We start from the raw sequence: 25,198 nt of genomic DNA, 5'->3' as shown, positions 1-25,198 counted from the left end.
TTAAGGGAACATGTTCAAAATTAAATTAAATTTGATCATAATTAAGTTTAAAAAATTAAATATATAGTTAATAGGACCTATTACATGTTGTTTAATATATATGGCATTTAATAGTGTATGTATAGTTAATAGGTCCCAGTATGTTAAAAGGGGAATTGTTGTAATAGTATGTTAAGAGGCCCATATGGTTGTAAATAGTTAATTTAATGTACTTAGAATAGGAATTTCAAATTTAGCATCTACAAATTATAGGATGTATGTGGCTTAAGGGGAGAGGCCTAAATTATAGGATGTATGTGGCTTAAGAGGACAAACCTAAATTATAGGATGTACGTACATTTCCTAATTACATGTGTCTTAAGGGGACATGGTCGAAATTATATTTAATTTGATCATAATTAAGTTTAATAAACTGAATATATAGTTAATAGGACCTATTACATGTGCTATTTAAGAGGCCCATATGGTTGTAATTAGTTAATTTCATGTACTTAGAATAGGAATTTCAAATTTAGCATCTACAAATTTTGTAATTAATCATTTAAGACACATGACTTAAAGGGATAGGCCTAAGATGATAGGCCTAATTAGGATGTATGTGGCTTAATACCATCTACCTAGATTATAGGATGTATGTGACAAGGAAAGGAAAGAAGAACTACTTTAAATATAGGACACACATATGGCTAAAGGGGATCATTTTAAATAAATAATTACAACTAGGATCCCCTTAAGACACATGCATGTCCTAATTTTACATGTGTCTTAATGGGATCCCCTTAAGACTTGGTCAAGTAATTCTATTTAATTTGATCGTAATTACTTAATTTCATATATAGTTAGTAGGACCTATTATGCTATTTAATATATGGCATTTAATAATATATATATAGTTAATAGACCTCCTAGTATACATTAAAACGGGTATGATTGTAATAGTATGTTTTAAGAGGGGTATAGTCGTAATTAGTTAATTAGTTAATTTCATGTACTTAGAATAGTAATTTTAAATTTAACATCTACAAATTTTGTAATTAATCATTTAAGACACTTGAATTAAGGGGATGGATGCATGTACACAATATATGAGATCTTATGTGGTCAGGGTCATAAGGGGTACATGTTGTGTACATAAATGTTAAAAAGGTGGCATGTGTGTGATGGGCCTTTAGGACCACATTGTGTTGTAAGGGGTCATGCATGTGTTCTAACACATGCGTGACCCCTTAGGACCACATATGAGCTCTTTTAACATCCTATACTTAGTGTATACAATATACCCCAACTACTAGGATGGTAAAAGGGGTCATATGTGGTCCTAAGGGGTCACACATGTGTTCTAACACATGCGTGACCCCTTAGGACCAGATTATGACCCATTAGAACATAATTCACGGTCCTAGTAAAGGCTCATCACACACATGCACACATTCTAACTCATGGTATAATATAGACATGGCTCAAACTAAATTATAAGACAAATGTAGCTTAAAAGGGGATTGAATTTGAAAATAGGAGATGGCTTAAGGGGATACACGCATGTGTTCTACAATGTACATGTGCGACCCCTTAGGACCACATATGACCCCTTAGGGTGAACAGTGTGATCCTATGAGGTCATATTACACATATACATGGTCATAGAAGGGGTTGAAAGCAGGAGTTAGTTCACGCATGCATGTATGAGAGGCCTTTCTAGGACCACATTGTGTTCTAAGGGACCGTCATATATGTGATCCTAAGGGATCGAGCACGCATGTGTTAGAACACATGTGTGACCCATTAGGACTGGATATGAGTAGGCTAAATTAACATCCTAGTAGTTGGGGTATAATTGTATACCCCAGCTAAGTTAGGATATTAATATGGCTCATATGTGGTCCTAAGGGGTCACGCATGTGTTCTTACACATGTGTGATCCCTTAGGATCACACAAATGACTCTTTAGAACACAATGTGGTCATAAAGGCCTGTCACACATGTGTTCAACCCCTTAGGACCATGTACATGTATGACCCCATGGGATCATGCATAGTGTCCTAAGGGGTCATGTATGTGGTACTAAGGGGTCACACATGTACATTAGAATGTGCATGCATGACCCCTTAAGACCACATACATGACCCCTTTGGACACTATGGCTGATCCTATGGGGTCATATGTGGTCGTAAGGGGTTGGACGTGATGTGATCCTATGTGGTCATAGGGGGTATGTTGTATAAAATTTAGATGTTTTAAATAGTTTCATTTTTGTTGTAATTTTTTGGTTTTGGTTTTCATTTTCATTTTTGTTTTGATCTTGTAAATTAAATGTTTTGGTTTTGATATTTTTTTGGGTTTTGGTTTTGTTTCAAGGTTTTCAACATTTTTATTAAATTTATTCATTTAAAAAAAATCTTAATCTAATCAATTCATAAAAAAAATTCAAACTAAATTTAACTACTTTTTAAAATAAAAACAAACTTTTCTAATGAAAAAAAAATTATTAAAATAAAAACATACTTTTCTAATGAAATTTTTTTTTATTAAGCTAAAAAACATTTTTTTCTAACAAAAAAAATAAATTAAAAAATAAATTTAAAACTAAAAATCATTAACAAAAAAAATAATTTTTAAACTAAAAATCTAATTTTTAAACTAAAAATCTAATTTTTTAACTAAAAATCTAATTTTTTAACTAAAAAATTAATCTAAACATGAATTATTGAATAAAAATGGGTGTTGGGCATACCTGGAAGACTTGAAGGCGGGTTGGTGGCAATTCCTGGGAGGGCTTGACTCCTTGAATCGAGATCCTATATGGTAAAAATGAACCCCATTTCGTTAAAAAAAAAATTTATATACTCAAAACGGGATCCCATGTTGAAATGAAATGGGATCTCGTTTCATTTCAACACGAGATCCCATTTCATTTCAACACGAGATCCCGTTTCATTTTCAACATGGGATCTCATTTGGAGTTCTAGGCTCGGGATCTCGGGGCCCATGGGATCCCGTTTGATTCTAGGCTCAGGATGCCGAGAGTAAACGGGATCCCGATTCCTCTCCTATTCTTTCCACTTGATTTCCACTTTTTAACTTAAACGGGATCCCGATTCCTCTCCTATTCTTTCCACTTGATTTCCACTTTTTAACTAAGTCCAAAACTTCCACATTAAGTGGACACAACTTCTTACACTTATCCTTATGCCACATAGTAGTGGGATCACTGATTATCATTTACATAAATTTATCGTATGTTATTTTTGGTACTAATCAGCTAATTTGTGTGTCTATATTTTAGATAAGCAACGGGAATACGTTTTAGATAATGAGTGGGTTCACTTAAACCAGTGGGTTTGTGCCTTGAAACAACAGGTTCCCACCTTGAAACAACGGGTTTGTGCCTTGAAACAAGGGGTTTGTGCCGCACATTAGCGAGATCGCTAATTATCATTTACATGATTTTCCATAATACTATTTTGGTACTAATCAACTAATTTATGTGTTGTTGGATGGTTTTACTAATGTTTGTGCAACATTTCAAGCTATAAGAAGAGCCCTAAGCGTTTAAGCACTAACATTTTGCTTGCAGGACTGCTAAAGAAAATGGGGTTTCATTGAAACAAAGTTTGCTTATTTCATTTGTTTAATTTCCTTCTTTATTTTTTGTCTTATTGTGTAATTAGGCACAGTTCAATTCAATTAAGGGAATGCACATGTTGTGTCTTTTGAGTAATTAGGCACACTTCAATTCAAGCAAAGGAATGAACCCCATATCTTTTGTGTCTTGCATGCTTGTGCATCTATAGAGTGGTCCTACTGCTAACACACACTATCCTCTACTTTTGGCTCTTGTGGTCGTAGGTGCAAGAGAAAAGTGTTAGCGACACTCGATTTTACTTTCTAAGTAGGAGGGCCTATCCCCCTGAGTAGCCTATAATGTCGGGTGAGGGGAGAATGACCCAAGTGGTACTTTCTTTCGGTCTGCTATATAAATATTTGTGATGTAAGCAGAAACTATAAATCAACTGGTAGTGCCATGTTATATCGATGGTTTCCCTTAGCATCATTATGCAAATACCTTTTTCGTCTTGACACAAGTCAAAATCCCCTGGTGCTTGTGTGGTAGATGCATAAAATTTGTGTTCTACAGGCTGGGATATCTCTTAAATGAGCTAGGCACCACATGTATGACTACCTGATTCACCCCAAAAGTTCCCCCACTACAAGCCAACTATTTTTAGTAGCCAAAAATCCTTCTATGTGTCAACTCAAGTGTTGTGATAAGTGTATATCGAAGAAACTCCTCATGTAGCCCCCAATTCGAGATAGGAAATTCATTGGGAAGTGATTACCCAAGAATTCGAATCTTGGCATGCCCAAGAAGTGTTTGTTGAGGGTGGAGACAATGTTATCAAGCTTCTATCTATCTAATTGGATGTGGTATTTTATGGTCAGAATATTTTACACATATTGTCATTTGACTATCCATAATGCTATACTTAACTGATTTTATCTATTTTATGGTCATATCTTCATGCTTGATGTGTTGGTGTCAAGTCTTTTTCCAAATCAATCTAGAGGGTTTGAAGTTAGTTCTAGCAGGTTTGTGGTCTATTACAGTGGGTTTCCAGTCTTGTATTAGCAGGAATGCTATCAACTTTGAGGAAGAATTGATATACTTATCACAGTCACTATCATTTTCTCAGCTAGCAGGTTTGCATCTCAAACCAGCGGGTTTTCTCTTTGTTCAAGCGGGTTTTCTCTAGCTATTTTTGAGTCCTATTCTAGTGGGTTTGCATTTTTGGTGCCTTTATGTTGTCCAAACATTTTTCAGTCTTGCCTATCTTGTTCTAGCAAGTTTGCACCTTTGTCCTAGCGAGTTTGCTTCATCTTGTCCTCTTTGGTTAGTTTGGTCTTGTTATGCTATCAGATTTTTTGCTTTTTTGATTTACAATCTTACATTTCCCCAACAGTTAGAGTCTACCTTTGGTGATCCTAGTCTTAGACGCCATTATATTGCCATTATGTTGCCTGTATTGCTTTATACACTTCTTGATATCTTGACAGTTTGCATCTATCATTTAAGGTCTCAGTCTTAGACATTGTTATGCTATCTTTATACTGTCCACATTGCATTAGACATTTCTTGATCTTTCAGCAGTTACAACTTATCTTTCGTGGTCTTATCCTTAGAAGTCATAGCATTGTTGTTATGTTGTTCACTTTGTCTTAGAAACTGCTTGATCTACCAGCTTTCAAGATCTATCTTTTAATGATCTTGGTCTTTTGATGATGGTTACAATGTCGTTATGTTGTCTACATTATGGTAGAAATCTCTGGATTATTAATATTTGATATCTTTATATGTGCATTTCTATGGTCCTAGATGTCATTGGTCTAGGCATTATGATGTCCATGAGTCTCTAGATTCTAGTTCAATTAGTATCCTTTGGTTCTTGGCTTCGTGCGATGTTTGGTCATTGTGTCCCTTTTGTGTCTAGATGTTGCCAATTTTTAGATAGATCACTTTATGTCTCATATCTCCTAGCATTAGGATTATCGTCCATCATCATATCTTGTCTCCCAATTCGCATCATCATTTCCTTCTTCCTAAGTCAGAGGTTGAACAAAAAATATTTAAAATTGAACATAAAACTTCATCCTCTTCCCAACTTCCTCAAAGTTAGACCTCATCTCATTTTGACCTTTAGTCTATCATTCATCTTCATCTTTCATCTCCCCAACTCATCAACTAATCGTCATGTCGCAATTTTACTATGATGAGTTTGGTCGCCCTTCATTTTCTTCCACTTCACCCTATGTCGATAATGATGAGAGTATGGTTGATCAACTTGATGACACATATATCCAAGTAATCCCTCAATCCTACTATGATGACTATGGTCATCCCTCATTTTCTTCCACTTCACCCTATGTCGATGATGACAAGGGTATGGTTGATCAACCTGATGAGACAAATCTCCAGGTCACGTCACAATCTTATCTCACTTCTCCATCCAATTCTAATCTCCCATGTTATCTGACTTCTCCATCTAGTTCTAACCTCCCACCTTATCTAAATTCTCCATCTAGTTCTAATCTCCCATCTCATCTAAATTTTCCATCTAGTTCTAGTCCTCTATCTTATCTAAATTCTCCATCCAGTTCTAGTCCTCCATCTTATCTTAATTCTTGATATAATTCTAATCTTCCATCCTATTTCAATTATCCAATTAATCCTAATCTAACATTATTTGTCACACAAGTTGTGACTGGGGCATGAATTACACAATACCGTTGTCATTTATGCCTCCATCTGTCCAATCAGTGCCACAAGTGGTCAGTGCTCCACAATATCAATCCCAAGTAACATCACAACCTGTTGTTTCAAAACCATGATTTAGTTATCTACAGGCACTGCCTTCACACATTATTATGATGAACATTCATGAACAAGAACGTGGCACTAGTTGCAATCCTCCATCTCACATCAATCCTCCACCATCCACTTCCTCCTATCTTAGTCCACCATCCACTGCATCTTATCTCAATCCACTAGCTTCCCTTCCAAAACCTATACCTATCATGCCTATTCCACCTCCTAACATCAACAAAAAACCTTCCATCCATCAAGATTCTTCCATCACAATCCTCATCAACTACTCCTACTATCATCCAAACTTAGTTGGATGAATCTCCCATCCTTCCATCCATTCCATCTCTCCTAGCTAAATAATCTCCCCTCCCATCCACTCCATTTCTCCCATATACAGAACGTCTTGTCCTTCCATCTACCCTAATTGAGGAACTCTCCATCCTTCCATCCACTCCATCTATCCTAGCTGAAGAACCTCTTGTCCTTCCATTCTTTCCATCTATCCTAGTTGTAGAACCTCTCGTCCTCCCATCTACCCCAATTGAGGGAGGCTCCATCTATCCCATTAGATGAATCTTTCATCCTTCCATCCACTCCATCTACCCAAGTCATTGAATCTTCCATCATTCCATCCATTCCACTTGAAGAGTCTACCCACTTACCTCTTGTCACACCATCCACACCAATCCCATTATTCCAAGATCTTGTTCCAAAGCATGTTCAAAAAATTATTGATTTCCAAGTCAAGATCCTACTATTCCATCTCTAGATCCCTTATTTTCCTTGCTTCCACGTCAAAATCCACCCATCCCATATACTTGACCTCTCAATCCTCCATTTCCTCCTATCCAAACCATCCCACCACCATCACATTATCCCCTTGGTTCGCTTACATTCATCCTAAAGAAGTTGAGAAAATACAACTTCAGAGATCCCAAGAACACTTGCATGCAAATACCTGTCACAAGAGAAGAATGGAGGCACATAAAGAAAAAAAGCATAAATGCTCTGAAGAAGAAAATTATCATTCAGAAAGGGAATCAATTGAATAAAAAAGTACAATACAATCCTTATAAAAGGATAATAGCAACCCTAAAGGTGTGCAACCCTAAATAAACCCTAACGGGATAAAGAGTATTTAATAATTAGAATAATTATTAAATACCTACAAAATTATTAAATGCCTAAGTTTAGCTTAAGTGTAGAGTATAATAGACTAATAATTAAATAAATAATTATTGGCTAATACAAGATAACTCTAACACCCCCCTTTAAGATGAACTTAGGGAGTAGCTAAAAAACTAAATGCATGAAGCAAAAAATGCAACTACATGATGATGGAAAATTTGGGTCTTGGCAACAAGGCCTGATGAGGTACCCAATCACAACCAAATCTCTATGAACTAGAGAAATAGAGAAAACCACGTGGGAAAAAAACTCTACTCCAAAAAGAGATGGAAAAAGCAAGTGAAGGACTGAAAAAGTCTCCAAACAAGAATGTTCCAAAAAGATAGGAACAAGAGAAGATCAGAAGAATCACTGAAGCATGAAGAACCTGCAAACACTGTTGAAGAATAACTGTTGATCTGAAGAACCTCCATTGAAATAGAACATGACCAGGTAGAGAAGACTGTAATCTACATGAGTGCCCTCAAATGACACTACTCGAATTAGAAGGCAAACAAAGGCAAACAACTAAACTCGAAGATACAGATGGCATGAGAAACCAAAGTTTGAAGAGCTTATCAATCAAACCATGGAAGCATTAGAGCCAACAGTACCATGAAGAAGTTGAGAAAATACAACTTAAAAGATCCCAAGAACGCCTGCATGTAAATACCTATCATAAGAGAAGAATGGAGGCACATAAAGCAAAAAAGCATAAATGCTCTGAAGAAGAAAATTATCATTCAGAAAGGGAATCAGTTGAATAAAAAATTACAATACAATCCTTATAAAAGGATAATAGCAACCCTAAAGGTGTGCAACCCTAAATAAACCTTAAAGGGATAAAAAGTATTTAATAATTAGAATAATTATTAAATACCTACAATATTATTAAATGCCTGAGTTTAGCTTAAGCGTAGAGTATAATAGCCTAATAATTAAATAAATAATTATTAGCTAATATAACATAACTCTAACACGTCCATGTCAGTTCATTCATAGAAAAAGATAATCTCATATGCATCAACCATCCTTCTCCATCAAATAAAGGACTCACATCTTGTTAGCCAAAAAGTAAGTATCCTAGTTTAAATAAAATGCTCAAAAAATTGAACTAGCAAGGTAAAGGTTTAGGCCTACATGAGCAAGGTGCCTTGGAACCCATCCATGTCAAAGAACATCCGAGATCTCATGGCATTTCAAATAAAAATGTTGGTGCAACTAATGCAAAATCTATGTATGCTTCCAAATACCCCATTACATCTCCCCATCGTTCCTCCAAATCATTTATCGCCATCCCTCCTCTTTCATCATATAAAGATAAACCAACCATCCATCTTCCTCCATCCTCTAAATCCATTTTGGGCCCCTATATCCAAAAATCCACCTTCATATATCCCCCACATGAAAAAATCCATTTTGGGCCCCTATATCCAAAAATCCACCTTCATATATCCCCCACATGAAAAAATCCATTTTGGGCCATTATACCCCAAAATCCCATCCTCCATCTTTTCTTACTCGTCCCTCCATGTACAAATCCGCTATCTCCATCACCCATCATGGACATCCTATTCCTTTCATTCCTAATCAAAATCAATGAAGGTACATGTCCTTGCATTCCATTCAACATCCTACATCCATCAATTCATCCATAATTCCTCCAACTGCTACACCTTTGCACAGTCCTTCCAAGGCTACTAGCAGAAATTTGGATGCCAAATCAAAAATATATAAAGCTAAACATACACATCAATATAAAGATGATCATGTCTACTCAAAAAGACATGTTTCAATAGTTCAAAAGTTGATGTACAAAAATGCAATGAATCTCAAAGGCCACAAAGGCCCATTAATGCAAAAGAAAAAACAATGTGGATTCCAAAGCAAAAAGAAGCAATGCATCTAAAGGAAAAATCTCTAATGAAATCCAAAGTTGCTATTCCACAAGATAAAAATGCTTCCCCTCTATCTCCTAACTCTATTTTGTGTCCCTATGTCCTAAAGCTACCTATCATAATGCCTCCATCATATTCACATGATACATCCATCTCTCCTCCGCTCATCCCACATTCTTCACAACATGTGCCAATATTGGTCCTGATAACATCCCCCCATCATGCTCACTTTCCTTCCTTCCATCCAAACACTTGTCGCTACCATATCTCTTACATTCCCCATCAAAACCATGTAATCCAAGCCAAGCATAATCCACTCTTTCATAATAAAGTTGTGCCAACATCCAATGATCACTCCAAATGGGCTCCTAATACCTTGATATGAAAATTTATGCTTGATTCCTCCATCTATCTCCCTTATCACCTATCTTCCAAATCCATTTATCCCCATCCATCTCTATCCATTGATTTCCTCCCAAAAATTGAAAAAAAAATCAAAATTCCAAAAAAAAGTAAAGAGAAACAAATGCATCCATTGGTGAAAACTCGACAAATAGGTGCCTTGGACAAGTACCATGATGAAAACCTAGTAAACATCCATCATGCATAATTCCCTTCATGATTTTTCTCTCCATTCTTGGGGTCAAGTTCTTATGGACATTTAGCTATTTCATCCTTCATTTCCATTTTCCTACCATACCCATCATATCCAATACATTTTACTTTCTCCATCCTCCCTTGGATCTTGATAAAAAGAAAAGGCCATTGTGTATACATTCTTTGCACACCTCTTGGCTTCCACTTCCCTATCACACCTTTTCTTAATACTCCTTATCTATCCATGACCCTATTTTCCATTCATTTCCCTCAGGATGTCTATCCTTCAGTCAATTATCTTATCCTATCGATCCATCCACCAATCCTTTTCCTTCATCTACCAATCCTTATCTTCTAGTTCCTCCATGCCTCCATCTTATCATGTCCATCCATCCACCAGTTCCTCATCTCCCCTATTCCTCCATCTCTTCATCCATCACTTGGTTCCTATTCTACCTCCATCTAGCTATCCTTCACCCTTTTGTATCTAGGCCAAATCCATAATGCTTCATTCTCCAAATCCTTTTCATTCTATCCCCCATCCTTTCATTCCCCCCATCTGCCTTTTCCATAGTCTCTGCATCTTTTCAACATGGTATCTCATGGTACCCATGTTCCCTTGATCCGTTTACTCCTCATAATTTGTCAACTCATGCAAATCCTATCAATATTCCTCAATTATCTATTCCAATCCATCTAATCATCCAATCACATCCTTTCCCAATCATCATCATCAGTCTCTCTTCTCTTTTCTTCTTTGCCCCCTTTTCTTTTTGACACTTTGCGCACGGGGTTGTGTCCCTACTAGCGAGGTTGATTTCCAATTGGAGGGGTTGCACCCTCGCATTAGCAGGATGCACCCCCACGCCCGCAAGATGCACCCCTGCATGAGGGTTGCTCCCTCGCTCCTGCAGGGATGCACCCTTGTATGAGTGAGGTTGCACCCTCATGCCCACGGGATGCACCCACGTGTGCACTAGGATGCACCCCCACGGGATTCCCCATGAATAGAGTCAAACAATGTACAACTAGTGATCATCAAACATACATATAATCAAAGGTTAGGGTTAGCACTACTAAGCATCATCAAGGGATAAACAATGTAATCCATCTAACACCTATGAATTCATGTAAGACCATCAAATCATGTAATCATGAAGATAACATCATCATAAAATAGTATGAACCCACATGGTATCTATCATCATACTAATCAACCAAAACATATAAAGTATCATATCTTGATCATGAACATAATCCATAACATAAAATAAATGTCTAAGTATGTCTATCAAAATGAAATATATGTCTGATCAAGGTTGGACACTACATATACATATATATGTATATATACATATACATATATATATATATACATATATACATATATATATATATATATATTTATATACATATATACATACATATATATGTATATGTATATACATATATACATATATATAGATATATATGTATATATATGTATATATGTATATACATATACATATATATATGTATATGTATATATGTATATACATACACACACACACACAGATATATACATATATACATATATACATATAGATATACATATATACATATATATAGATACATACATATATATATATATATAGATACATACATATGTATATACATATGTATATATGTATGTATCTACATACATATATATATATACACATATATACACACACACATACATACATATATATATATATACATATATATAAATACATATAAATACATATGCGCGCGCGCACACACACACACACACATAAAAGAGAGAAAAGAAAGAAAAAACTCTTGAGAAAAATCAAGGACAAAGAGTAGATAAGAAAATAGGGGGCCAAGGGCTAGAGCTAGAGCCAAAGGATGAATGAACAATATTATGAATATATATACATTAATATATATAATCACAAGACCATCTGCTTAAAGAATGATTAACCTAAAGGCCAGACCGTCTATATAAATATATAGATCCATATATATATATGCATAACTTTGAGCATACATCCAATCCAGAGAAGGCTAGCGGTTAAATTTGAGATGAGAGGAACAAAATATTAAGCATTAAATAACTAACAAAATTGCTAAGCTTAAGAGAGCATTAACAAAGCAACCCATATGTTTATAATGCCTTCATCAGAACTCAAAGCAAAAGTTGTCATTAGGTATCAAAGTTACCCTATCTGAGCCAAAAGAGATGATATAATTTAGAGTATACCAAGAGAGAATAAAAAAAACTACCCTGAAGAGAGAAAGAATGCCCTAGGATTCAAGAGAGGTCAGATTCCTTTTCATTCGAGCCTTTCTTACTGATGGTCCTAGAGTACCAAAAGATTCTCCTGGGATAAGTGTAGAAGTAGATGGAATCTCTATGTTGTTAGGCACTACTTCAATGTCTTTCACCTCCAAATATTTTGCAAGACGTCTATTACAAGTCGGTTTTTTAAAATGCAAAAGCCACATAAGGAAGAAGAAATTACCCTGCCTTATCTGATTATAAGCCACAAAGGCAACCTCATCTTCTATTTCCAAGATTGGATATCTTGGCATAGGTTTGTTCTTCCACATAAACCTGTCATAGTGTTTTGGCTTAGGGACAGTTAAATAATCATCCAAATTGATGACAACCCTATTGAATTTTCCCAACAAGTCCTTCTTAAAAACACTTCGGCATAATTTCATAGAAACCTCCCTATCCTTCTCAAAGTGCATGGCCACCACAAGAAACATCAGAACTATGTCAGAATCGGCCATGGTTCGGTCTTCATTCTTAATATATTCTTCCCATAATGTTTTCTTAACTGCCCAAATAACCAAGACATTAGGGAAGACAAGAATACCTTTCAATCTGTCCTCTTTGACTTCCCCTGTAAATGTCATTTGTCTCTTAAGCCCTACTAGCCTCAATGGTGTGTCCATGATGCTCTCAGCTCACATAGAACAACAAACAACCCAATTTACATAGAAGGAACCAACTACTTTATAAACAAGATGATGGTAAGGCACTACTTAAGAAATCATGCATAGAAATCCGTTGTAAATGATAGCTCAAAAAAGTTAGTGAAGGAAGAATGAAAGGTCACAATTCATAGATAATGCTGAGAACTAGTCTTTGAAATCAAGGTGTCATGCTCTGTGAAGTATACCTATACCTGCAAACACAATGCACTCAATAAATCATTACAAGCAATGGTTAGTGAATTAAATCAAAGAAAGACAAAACCATAGCTAAGCAATCTATCGCCTCCTAGTAAATGCGAGTATGAATTTTGCTCTTAGATCTTGGTATGCAAACTCCAATGACTTGACTACACTTAAATGGAGGATTTAAATGATGAATATGCATGATCTAGCATGATAATATGATTAAGCTATATGGTTCTATGATTATGCTAAGAAATAAGCTAAGGTTTAAGCTAAAATAAACATGATAACATTGCTAAAATGATAAACTAGAAGCTAGATGTCTATAGTAACAATGCATGAATGCAAATGAGATGGATATGAATGATGGATCATTTGAGCTCCAAAATGGGGTCTATTTATAGGATTTCCAAAGGTCAGGGGTGATGTGGCATGAATCAACGGTTGAGATTTGATTTGAAGATATCAAGGGTTAAATTGGAGGTGGGTTGAGAAGAGGTTGGATGAAAGGGGACAATTGGTGGTAGGTAGGAAAAGGGGTTGGTTGGAAGGGAACACTTGGTGATAAGTGTCAAGGAGCTTTTCTCATGAGAGGGCAAAGTGTCCAAGGAAAGGGAACATGGTGGTTAGGATGTGAAAGCTAGGATGGGGTTAAAAAAACCTGGGGTTAGATGGAATGGGTTAGGTTTAGGAGTGGTTAGGTTAGGTGGTTAAATGTTAGGAGAATTTGAATTTAAAAATTCAAATAATAGGAAAAAGGATAATTAATTTCAACAACTCGTGAATTTGATTTGTTTTAATTAATTATGTGATTTTAGAAGAAATGAATTTGGTTGGGGGGAATTAATTAATTTGAATTAATTAATTAAAGGGGATTATTGAAATGAACCTATTAAGTAAATCCTTATATTTATTAATAAGTAGATGAATGGGGGAATTTAATCAAATTGCTAATGAATTCAATTAAAGTGGGAAGGAGGATTAATTACATAATTGCTTATTTAATTAATTATCTTCAGACCATTTTTAGGTGTATACATTTTGCCCCTCTTTGAAGCGAGGTGTGATGACATGTTGATTCAAAGAATTATTTTGTTTTGATATTGATATTGATTCAATAGGATGCCCTAGACCTTGATTGATAAATTGTGGTATGATTATGCCCCCTTGGGAGATCAATTGAGATAATTGAATTGCTGGAGTGATTGGATGATTGCAGAATTGATGTCCCGATTAGAAAAGATTCGATTCTGCAACATTGATTGATGCAAGTGCGAGTTCTTTGGTCATGATTATTGATAAGGTTTGATAAATCTTGATTGGTAAGATAAGATTGATTCAATTTGATAAGATCTAGATTTAGTCTAGTTTCAGGAAAGATATATCTCATATAAGACAAAGATGATCAGAAGCGTCTGGTTTCAGGAATGATATATCTTGTATAAGACTTGATCAAAAGCGTCTAGTTTCAGGAAAGATATATCCTGTATAAAACATGATAAAATAGATCAGATGCGATCGATTGATAGAATGGATAAAGTTGATTAGATAAAGAACTGACATTTTGTTGATATCAAGTTGCTGAATTGATTTAGATATGTTGATGTTGGTGAATTTGAGGGGGTAGCATAATATTTTTGCTGGGTTGACAATATCTGGAGAGAGATGAGTCGTGATTTTGATTGTGTATACACTTATGATAATATATTGATGATTCCTGCAATAGATTTGACCTTGGATAAAAGGAGCTTTTGTGATCCCATGCAAGAATGAAATGCAAGCTAAATGCCAATGCGAATGCTAATGAAATGAAAAGCTATGATCAGACCAATCATTGGGTTATTGCTTTATGTTGTCATCACTGAGCTTTTGAAATGTGGGAAGTGAGTGCAAACATCGATGGTATAATTAAACCATGATGACCTAAGCACTATTTTCTTGGTTTTTGATATTGCAAGTTAACACAAGCATCGAGGTATAATTAAACCAAGATGACATGTGTGTTGCTTACATAAAACAGGCAGTATTAACCATTGGTATATGCAAATCGGAAATGTCTTAGATGATACGCCGATGATCATGTCATGAGATAAATTTGCACCTACTAATGATTAATTTACAGACAATAGACAAGAAAAATATCATCTTCCTTCATTGTTCCTACAGTCAAAGACATCCTGGAGGTACTCAGAAATCATGATAGTGAAAATCAAGATAATAAAGTTGAACCAAAGTGTTGAAGAAGTATCCAAGATATCATCCATTAAAAATGCGTTTGATGTGCTTAGACTGACGTGTGATAGCTTGATGGTTAACAATTTGATTTCATGTTCAACGTTGGATGTGTCTCAGTGTTTTTGCTTGATAAGTGTTGTCTAACTATTGGTTTACCTATTTGATTAAGCTCAAAATGATCGAAAGTTTTGCCCCCAGCTAGGTGTAGGATTTTGCCCCAAGCCTAGAAACAAATTTTTTGTGATATACTGATCCAAACCATGGTGAGAGAGCAGCTGTGATGCCTGTGTATGTACAAAAGCTTTATAATGGATAGGGATAGCACTGAATGCAAGCGGAAAAATGCATGAACTAATAGATGGAAGAGCTAGCTAACAGATAGCGTCTGTTTGCCAGGTTTTCACCATCTGTTTTTATTGCACTTTTTCTCATTTTTTTATTTTTTTTTTTTGCGTTTTCACTGTTTTTTATTTTTTTTATTTTTCACTGTTTTTTTATTTTTTTGATTTTTCATTGTTTTTGATTTTTTTGATTTTTCACTATTTTTTATTTTTCTAGACATAAAACTTCTTCAAATGCATGCTATTCATTGGTTCCTCGAGCTAATCCCTGTCTTGTGTTGATAGATAATATGCTCATGACCCAAATACTGCTGTGACCACAAATGGTCCTAACCAATTTGGTTCAAACTTTCCTTTCTTTTCTTGATCTACCTGATTGCATGGATTTTCTTTTAGTACTAGTTCTCCAACTTGAAAGACTCATGGTTTGACCCTGTGATTATAACTTTGGCACATTCTTTGCTGATATACCTTCAAATGATCAAAGGAATTTTGTCTTCGTTCATGGATCAATTCTAACTCCTACAGTCTAGATACTCATTGTTCTTCATCTAAGATAAGACCTTTTAATGATACACATAGAGAAGGTATCTCTACTTCAATGGGCAGTATTGTTTCTGATCCATAGACAAGAGAGAAAGGTGTGGCACCTGTTGGTGTGTGGATACTAGCACGATAGGCCCATAGAGAAGGGTTTAATTGAACATGCCAATCTTTGCCAGCATCATTCACTGTCTTTTTAAGGATTTTCAGAATAGTTTTGTTTGATTCTTGTGCTTGTCCATTTCCTTGTGGATAGTAGGGTGTGGAGAATCTATGTTGGATATTGAATTTCTCACATAGCTTTTGTACATCCTTATTCTTGAATGGTCGCCCATTATCAGTGATAATGGTCATGGGTATTCCATAGCGACAGATGATGTAGTTCAAGATAAATGCAGTAATTTGTTTTCCTGTGATATTGATGAGAGGTACCGCCTCAATCCATTTTGTGAAATATTCTGTAGCTACAAGGATGAATTTGTGACCATTGGATGAAGAAGGATTTATCTTTCCTACTAGATCAAGACCCCATTGGCAGAAAGGCCAAGATGTTACTAAAGCATGAAGTTCTTGTGCTGGTGCATGGATCAAATTTCCATGGATCTAACATTGTTTGCATGTTCTAGCTATCTCTAAAGAATCATGTTCCATAGTCGGCCAATAATAGCCCAAGCGTATGAGTTTTTTCGAAAGGGTAAGACCACTTGAATGAGTTCCACAAATGTCATTATGGACTTCATGTAAGGCCTTCTCAAATTCTTCTTGTTCGAGACATCTTAAAAGAGTACCGTCTAGACCTTGTTTAAACAGGGTATTTGCGATGAGAATATAATGGGAGGATTGGCGAATAAAGTTTCTCTTTTGGTTCTTCGATAGGTCGGGAGGTAGGGGGTTATCTTTCAGGTATGTGTAAGTTTGGCCATAGTGGGAGGAATCATGTCCAATGAGTTGACAGATGGTTTGGGAATCAGGACAATTAGGAGAAGGATAAGACAACTCTTCAACTAGGAATTCATAATGCTCTTGATTTTCCTATGTCTGTAATAGAGAAGCAAGTGTTTCCATGGCATCTGCTGCTTTATTATCAATTCTTGGAATTTGTTCAAAAGTGATTTCGACAAAATATTTCTTGAAATCATCCACCATCTTTTTATAAGGCATGAGTTTGTCATCTTTTGTTTGATAGTCATCATTAATTTGATTGATGATGAGCTGAGAGTCTCCAAAGACCTAAAGTTGTGTAATGTTCCATTCTACAGCCATTTTGATACCTGTAACCAATGCTTCATACTCTACTATATTATTTGTGCATGGAAAGCTTAATTTGTATGCTTTCGGGATTGTATGACCTTGTGGTGTGATGAGTAAAATACTTGCTCCTGATCCATGTTGTGTATATGAACCATCAAAGTATAGTTGCCATGTTTTTGTTGTGACTATTAAGATATCAACATCGGGAAATTCAATCCGTAAAGGATGATCAGCTTGAAGTGGTGCCTCTGCTAGTTGGTTTGCAATGACTTGTCCTTTTATAGCTTTCCTATCAACATACTCAATATCAAACTCACTTAGGATCATGATCCATTTTTCTAATCATCCTGTTAATGTTGCCTTGCTGAGTAAATATTTTGGAGGATCGATTTTAGCTATTAACTTGATGGAGTGAGATAGGAGATAGTGTCATAATTTTTGAGAAGCAAAAACTACTGCTAAGCATGCTTTTTCTATTGGTGAATAGTTGACCTCGTATCCTACTAATGTTCTGTTGATGTAGTAGATAGTTCATTCTTTTCCTTCATTATCCTGTTGTGCAAGGAAAACTCCTAGTGATGCTTCGGTGATCAATACATAGAGTAATAATGGTTTTCCAATAATTGGTGACATTGGGACGTGTGGTTGCATGAGATATGCCTTGATCTTTTTGAATGCATCCTCACATTGATTATCCCATTTGAAATGAATATTTTTATGCAATAGATGAGTAAATGGTTGACATTTATGTGCTAGCTGAGCAACAAATCTTTTGATTGACTGGAGTCTTCCTTGGAGTGATCTGAGTTGATTGATATTCTTGGGAGATGTCATTTCCATGATTTCTTTTACCTTAGTTGGATCTACTTCGATACCTCTAGCTGAAAAAATATATCCCAATAGCTTGCTTGAAGTAACGCCAAAGGCACATTTCTTAGGGTTTAGCCATAGCTTGTATTTTTCTAACCTGTCAAAGATCTTTTCCAGTATCTCTATATGTTCTTCTCTATTGTATGATTTAGCTAAAATGTAATCCACATAGTCTTCCATGAATGTATGCATCATGTCATGAAATATAGTTGTCATAGCTCTTTGATATGTAGCACCTGCGTTCTTTAATCCAAAAGGCATGATGTTCCAGCAGAAAGTACCCCATGGGCATCTGAAAGCTATCTTTTCTTGATCTTCAGGTGCTATTTTGATCTGATTGTATCCAGAGAAATCATCCATTAGAGAGAACATGGAGTGTCCAATAGTTAAATCTACAATGATGTCAATGTTAGGCAGAGGAAAATCATCCTTTGGACAAGCATTATTAAGATCTCTGAAGTCTGTGCATATTCTGATGCTTTTATCAGGCTTTGAAACAGGAAAAATGTTGGATACCCGTTGAGGATAGGCAACAGGTCTGATGAATCTGACATCCAATAATTTCTTGAGTTCTGCTTTGACTAGAATAGCGATATTGGGATGCATTTTCCTTCAATTCTGTTTGATTGGTTTGGCTTCTGGATTGATTAGGCTTCTGGATTGACATTTCAGTGATGCATAATAAGCTCTAGATCCAACCCTGGCATGTCTACATATGACTACGAAAAATTGATTTGCCTTCATTTGAAAAATTCCATATATTGTTGCATTTCTTTTTCTGATAGAGAAGTCGCTAGATGAAGAATCTTTGGTTGCTCTGTTGTGCCAATGTTAACTGCCTCTGTTGGTTCGATCAAAATGGATGACCATTCTTGATAGTGCTCAGGTAAAGTGTTAAATCTCCCATCTTTCGGTGCCTCAAGGAGGTTTTAAGGAGGTTTTGGTCTAATGTTGCCAAGAAATGGTTTTCAGCATTAGACCTGCTATTGTTTTTTTTTATTTTCATTTTTGCAACTAAGAGATTTGGCACCCACTTGACTAGAAGATGTGTTGCTAAAATTCCTAGTGGAAGTTGTTATGGGTTTGATTGCATTAAGATATACAGATATGGCATGGTCATTTGGAAAGGTGTCAATGGCAATATGTCCTTCATTTTCCCAATCAATAAGTTCAGGGTGGAGTAGAGGCAAGGGATCATTAGGTTGAGATGTTTCAAGGGTATTAAGGGTCATGATAGATGTGTCAAAGTTTTCAATATGTGTGTCAATGTCTAGAATGGTACCCTCATCAGAATGACCTTGTATAAGAAAATCCTGATCATCCTCGATTAAATGTGATCCTAATTCAAGTGAACTAGGTCCTGATGTTTGTCTTGCATACGTGTGAACTACATCAACTTCTACATCTCCTTCAAAGCAATTTTCTTCAGCTAAGTCTTTAGAATGATAGGAATCCCATTCCCATTCATTAGAATCTGTCTCATTGACAGCTTGCAATCTACAAATTTGATCATATAGCATTTCTTCTGTTATTCTTAATATATCTTGTCTTCTTTCATATTCAGCTTCTTCTAGACTGAGATTGAGTTTTGTCAACCTTGCTATGAGCTCTCCTGGATTTGTACTAGGATCATGTTTGTTTTGATTGAGATTTAATGCTGCTTGAGAGGTGCTTTTGGTCTATTTTTCTTGTTGATTTGAAGCTTGCTTATTTTCCCATTTCATTGTTTGTGCTTGTTGCTCCCTTTCAATGGCAAGTTGTTCTTGTTTGTTTTCATATTACTCTTGTTGTTGACTAAAATGTGTATCTTCTGGTAAATTAACTTGTCCATACCCTAAGCCTGCTTTGTCTGTAGCCTGTTGAGTGTAAGTTTGGATAGGTTCTGAGATACCTTCTTTTCTTTTCCCTATAGGACTGGTTCCAGTGTATCCCATCTTTCTAAGAATGTTAAATCCTTTTCCATACTTTTCTATAGGTATGCAGACATTGTTGATCTTTTGTTGAAATTCTTCATCCTTGTATAGCCACTGTAGTATATCTTTGTCTTCTGTTTCCTTTGATAAGGTCCCAGCACTAACAAATGCTCCATCAAATATTGGAAGATGTTTTACAATTGGTTTTTGTTTAGGGTTTGATGGTTTCTCCAAGGATTTAGCAGAAAATGGTATTTGTGATATCGATTATTCTCCATTCCTTCGATCTCTTAGCTGCATTTGTTTTTCCATACTTGACAAAATAGAGGCAAATGATTATTCCTTGGATTGTGTGTTTGAAGATGATGCCTTCCTATTATGAGGAATAATGACCTCTTGAGCTATTTTTAGATTGCTGCAATATTGAAAAGGATTTGAATCTACAGAGATAGTGATTTCCTCTCCATTGTATGGAAATTTTACACACTGATGGTATGTTGATGGGACAACTTGCAAGTCATCGATCCATGGTCTCCCTAGGAGTATATTATATGATAAGTCCAAGTCTAGAACTTGGCATGCTGCGTTTTTCTACAGAGGTCCTACTCTGATGGGTAATATCACCACTCCTTTGGAGGAACGTTCTTCTTCATCATAGGCTTTTATACTGATCCTTTTTTGGGGATCAACTACATCTTCTGAATAACCTAGAGCACGAACAAGACTCAATGAACAGATGTTTAGGCCAACTCCTCCATCTATTAGGACACATTTAACGCGCGTTTTATGAATGATGACTTTGATATGTAGGGGAGCATTGTGGGGATGTTGCAAGGACATGTCGTCTTCTTCAATGAATGCTAAGCAGTGAGGGGTTGTGAGGTGTCCCACCATGGTTTGGAATTGATCAATATCAATATCTTTGGACACTATTGTATCTACTAATGCTCGTTCAAGAATTTCTTTGTGTGCAGGTGAAAGCTTTAAAAGTTCTAAGATAGATATTTGTGCATGTGTTTTTTGTAGCTGCTCCACTAGACTATTTTTTTTTGTAGTGGATGATGTGTAAGGGGTAGGACCCAGAAAAATTACTTTGGCTTTTCTTCTTGTGATAGCATGAGCAGGTTCTTGATTTTGCTTTTCTTTAACTACAATCATGTTTACCACATTATCATATGTATGAGCGTAGTTTACCTTTGCTTTACCCTTACCATTGTTTGTTGTTGATGATTCACCTTTCTCATAGTTTGGAAGTGGAGTTTTAAAAGTTGTATGAGATTCGTTTGTTGTATGTCCATCTACTGTTATTACTCCATTATCAATCAAATCTTGGATGACATGTTTCAATCACTGACAAGTATCAGTGTGATGTCCCTTGTTTCGATGGAAATTGCAATAATGGTTATCATTCCACCAAGGTGGTTTTACTTGAGGTTCATAGTTCCTTTCTTTTGGCAAAGTGATCAATTTGTTTGCGAGAAGTGTCTTTAGTGCTGACCCAAGGGGATCACCAATGTTTGTAAATTGTCTTCAAAAGAAATTTTTGATAGTTGCTTTTTGGTGATGGTTGTTTTGTTGAGGCGTTGCTGAGTGAGTAGATAAATTTAAAACTGGTTGTTTTGGTTTTACATTGTTGTTGTCTACTATTCCATTATTGACGATATTTTGATTTCTATTCCAAAACTTTGGTTTATCATTGTGATTATTGTTATTGTTGTTGTTGTTAGGAGGATGGACTCCTTCTTTATATATTTTCAATTCACCATTCTTTATCATGGCTTCCTCCATTTTGATTCCATTATCAATCATTTTTCTGAAGCTTTGATTTCCTTGCATTTTTAAAAAGTAACTCATTTGATCATTTAAGTTGTCAATAAATATGTCCATTTTTTCATATTTTGGCACTGTACGAGGATATCGCGAGGCTAACCATCTCCATTGTTGTAAGAATGTCATGAAAGCTTCTCCAACTTTTTGTTTGGCGTTACATAGGTCTAGCATTGTTGTTTTATGTTGTATGTTGTAAGAGTATTGTGAAACAAACCTATCCACCAATTCTGAGAATGATCTAATTCCAGGTGAAAGTTTGGAGAACCATTCCATAGCTAGTCCAGTTAAGCTTTTTGGAAATAATCTCATTAAGTAGGTATCCTCATGTGCAAACTCCATACTCATTGTGCAAAATTATCGTATGTGCTCTTGAGGGTTAGTGCTTCCATCATATTTTTCATATCTAGGAGTTTCACAACCTATAGGAAATTCTATCATGTTTAGATTTATCTCGAATGGATAAGGACATATTTCTTGAAGTGAAAATCTTCAAACATTTCCTCTCTGCATATCTTGAATTTGTGTTTGCATTGTTTGTAGTTGTTGTGTGAGAGTTGTGATAGGATTATCAACATGATTTGTTCTCATATAACCATGATTTTGCATTCTAGGAGGATCTAGATCTCTTCTTGTTTCATCTCTAGTCCTTGTATCTTTGTTAGATTGAATGTTATTCAGAATTTCTACTTCATCTCTTTTGGGAACATAAGTTTCTTCAATTGTTTTGGTGTTATCAGGAATCGATGTGTTATTCATTTTGAGACCAAGAATATCCTCATATTGTTCATTATTAGGGGGAGGATCACTTTTCTTTTGTGTTAATTTGTTCACATCAAAGTCTTGGGGGAGTGTAGCACCAAATTTTGCTAACATTAGGAAATATTTTTCCTTTTCCTCCTCCAACAATTTCTGCATAAATTTGTCAAATTGGGGATCTTTTTTGATGTCTTTGATATTTTGTTTTGTTATTTCTCCTTCAACTTGTATTTCATCTTCATGTTCCATGTTTCTATGATCTTCAGTTATTTCTAACGTTTCGATTTCTATCTCTGCGATTTTTCGTCTCCGAGCCCTAGTTAAAATGGGCATACATGTGTGTTATATATTGTGCTAGGATTTGATTGTCTAAACATTTATTTTGATAAGGGATCAACTGTCAAGGTAAATAGGATAGAGTGATATGACACTAAAAGAGGATTCAAGTGTTTAAAGGTTTGCAAGTTTTTTAATCTTCAGTTTTGGAGTGCAATGGTGATTTTGATAAGAATCAAGTCTAGTAGGAATGATATATCCTATGATGTGGGACAAGATTATCTTGACCAAACATTTGAGTTTCGTGATAGAGGATGATAGATCCTAATGAGAAACTATGTTTGAATGATCAGTTTACCAAATAGGGTGATAACGCACTTTGAGATGTTTAGATTTTGAACTTGTTGAGGGTTAGCACTTGAAAATATTAAGGTGTATATTTTTTGAAGTTTGATTTTTTATGGATGATAACTTGATCAAGTGAACCAAAGCGAAAATCTAAACACAAGTGACAAATTAATAGGTGTTTATGTTTACTGCAAATTGATCAGGCATAAATGACAAATCTGAAATAGGCATGTAGGACACAACTCTAGACTGACAAATGCAGAGTTTTGTATGACACGATATGCAGTTTAGAATGACAAAATATACTAGACCATACGATAGACTAGAAATTTCATTTAAAGAGCAGAGGCTTGGACGACAAACCTTTCTAAACCATACAAAAAAATAGGTGACTCGTACAACACATAATGCTACGTAATATGACAAAATATTTTATGAAAATAGGTTTGTATGACAGAGAACCTAAATCATATGACAGATAACAGAGCAGAGATAAAAAAAATTGTTTGGTTGAATTTTGATAACTAAAGTTTAATGTTTTGCTTATGTTTTCCAGTTTTGGATGTCTGGTTTGTCAATTTAAGGATGAATACACAACAAACACATGATATGATAAGTGACTCCAAGAATGCTAAACCCTAAGGAAGTTGGCTGAGAATGAAAACCTTTTCTTGCTGACTTAGGTACACACCCAATAGCTAATCAGGATACGGCCATTGAGCATCATGGAATGGATTCTCAACGTCGTATTATCCGACTCCAAATGCTAATGGGGGCACGATATGACAAGTATCTTGGGAGAGTTACTATCTTTCTTGCACAAAGATTATCACCCTTTCAGAGGTGAATCAAGTAGCTTCTATTTTAACTTGGAACTAGTAACATCGAGGTATAAACTCAATTAAGAGGTCTCCTAGCCTTGCAAACCAAGGTTTGCTATACCCGAAGGTACGGAGGAGAGTTATTCCCGAGCACTGCCATTGACTTGATTTTCATCAAATCACGTTTATTTTATAGTGGGTTGGATTACTTTGCATTTAGCCATTCCCACTTAGGTTGTTCCCCTCACACTGACCGTAATGGCTTTAAGTGTTTTTAAGCTCCTCGGGAGGGCAAGCCTGCAAAAGTAATGCACTAATAAAAGTAAAAGATGAGTCTCACTTTCTGATCACCTAAGAAAGGTTAGAGCATACTCACCTATCATCACAATAACATAAGACATGATGATTCATTTCCCTTAGCAAAATTTAAATGTGCCTAGAAAACTTAAATGAATACACAAAGTTTAGTCGAATTCATAGGCAACTTGCAAAATAGATTCATTAGTAGTCTTGATTGGTTTTTGAATTCGGTCTTTGACAAACGTATATTTGACAACGTCCTGCAAAACTTGTTAGGCACACACAAGAAGTCAACATTGTGGTTGATAAGGAAACAACTGAGAAGAGAGATGTGGCAACTGAGCCACCGACATAAAACATTGCAGTTGAGACAAATGTTGAGGATACAGTTGGAAACATTGAGATTGGGATTGAAACACACAGTAGACAATCAATTGATCCCCTGGATACTAAAAAGATAGATGCTATTGGTGTACACACTGAAAAACCTACTGAGCAACCGGCTACTAATAAATCTATT

The sequence above is a fragment of the Cryptomeria japonica genome, chromosome 8 (assembly GCF_030272615.1).
Source record: "Cryptomeria japonica chromosome 8, Sugi_1.0, whole genome shotgun sequence".
NCBI classification, from domain to species: Eukaryota; Viridiplantae; Streptophyta; class Pinopsida; order Cupressales; family Cupressaceae; genus Cryptomeria; species Cryptomeria japonica.
The sequence above is the reverse complement of the archived record's forward strand: the minus strand, read 5'-3'. Positions refer to the sequence as shown.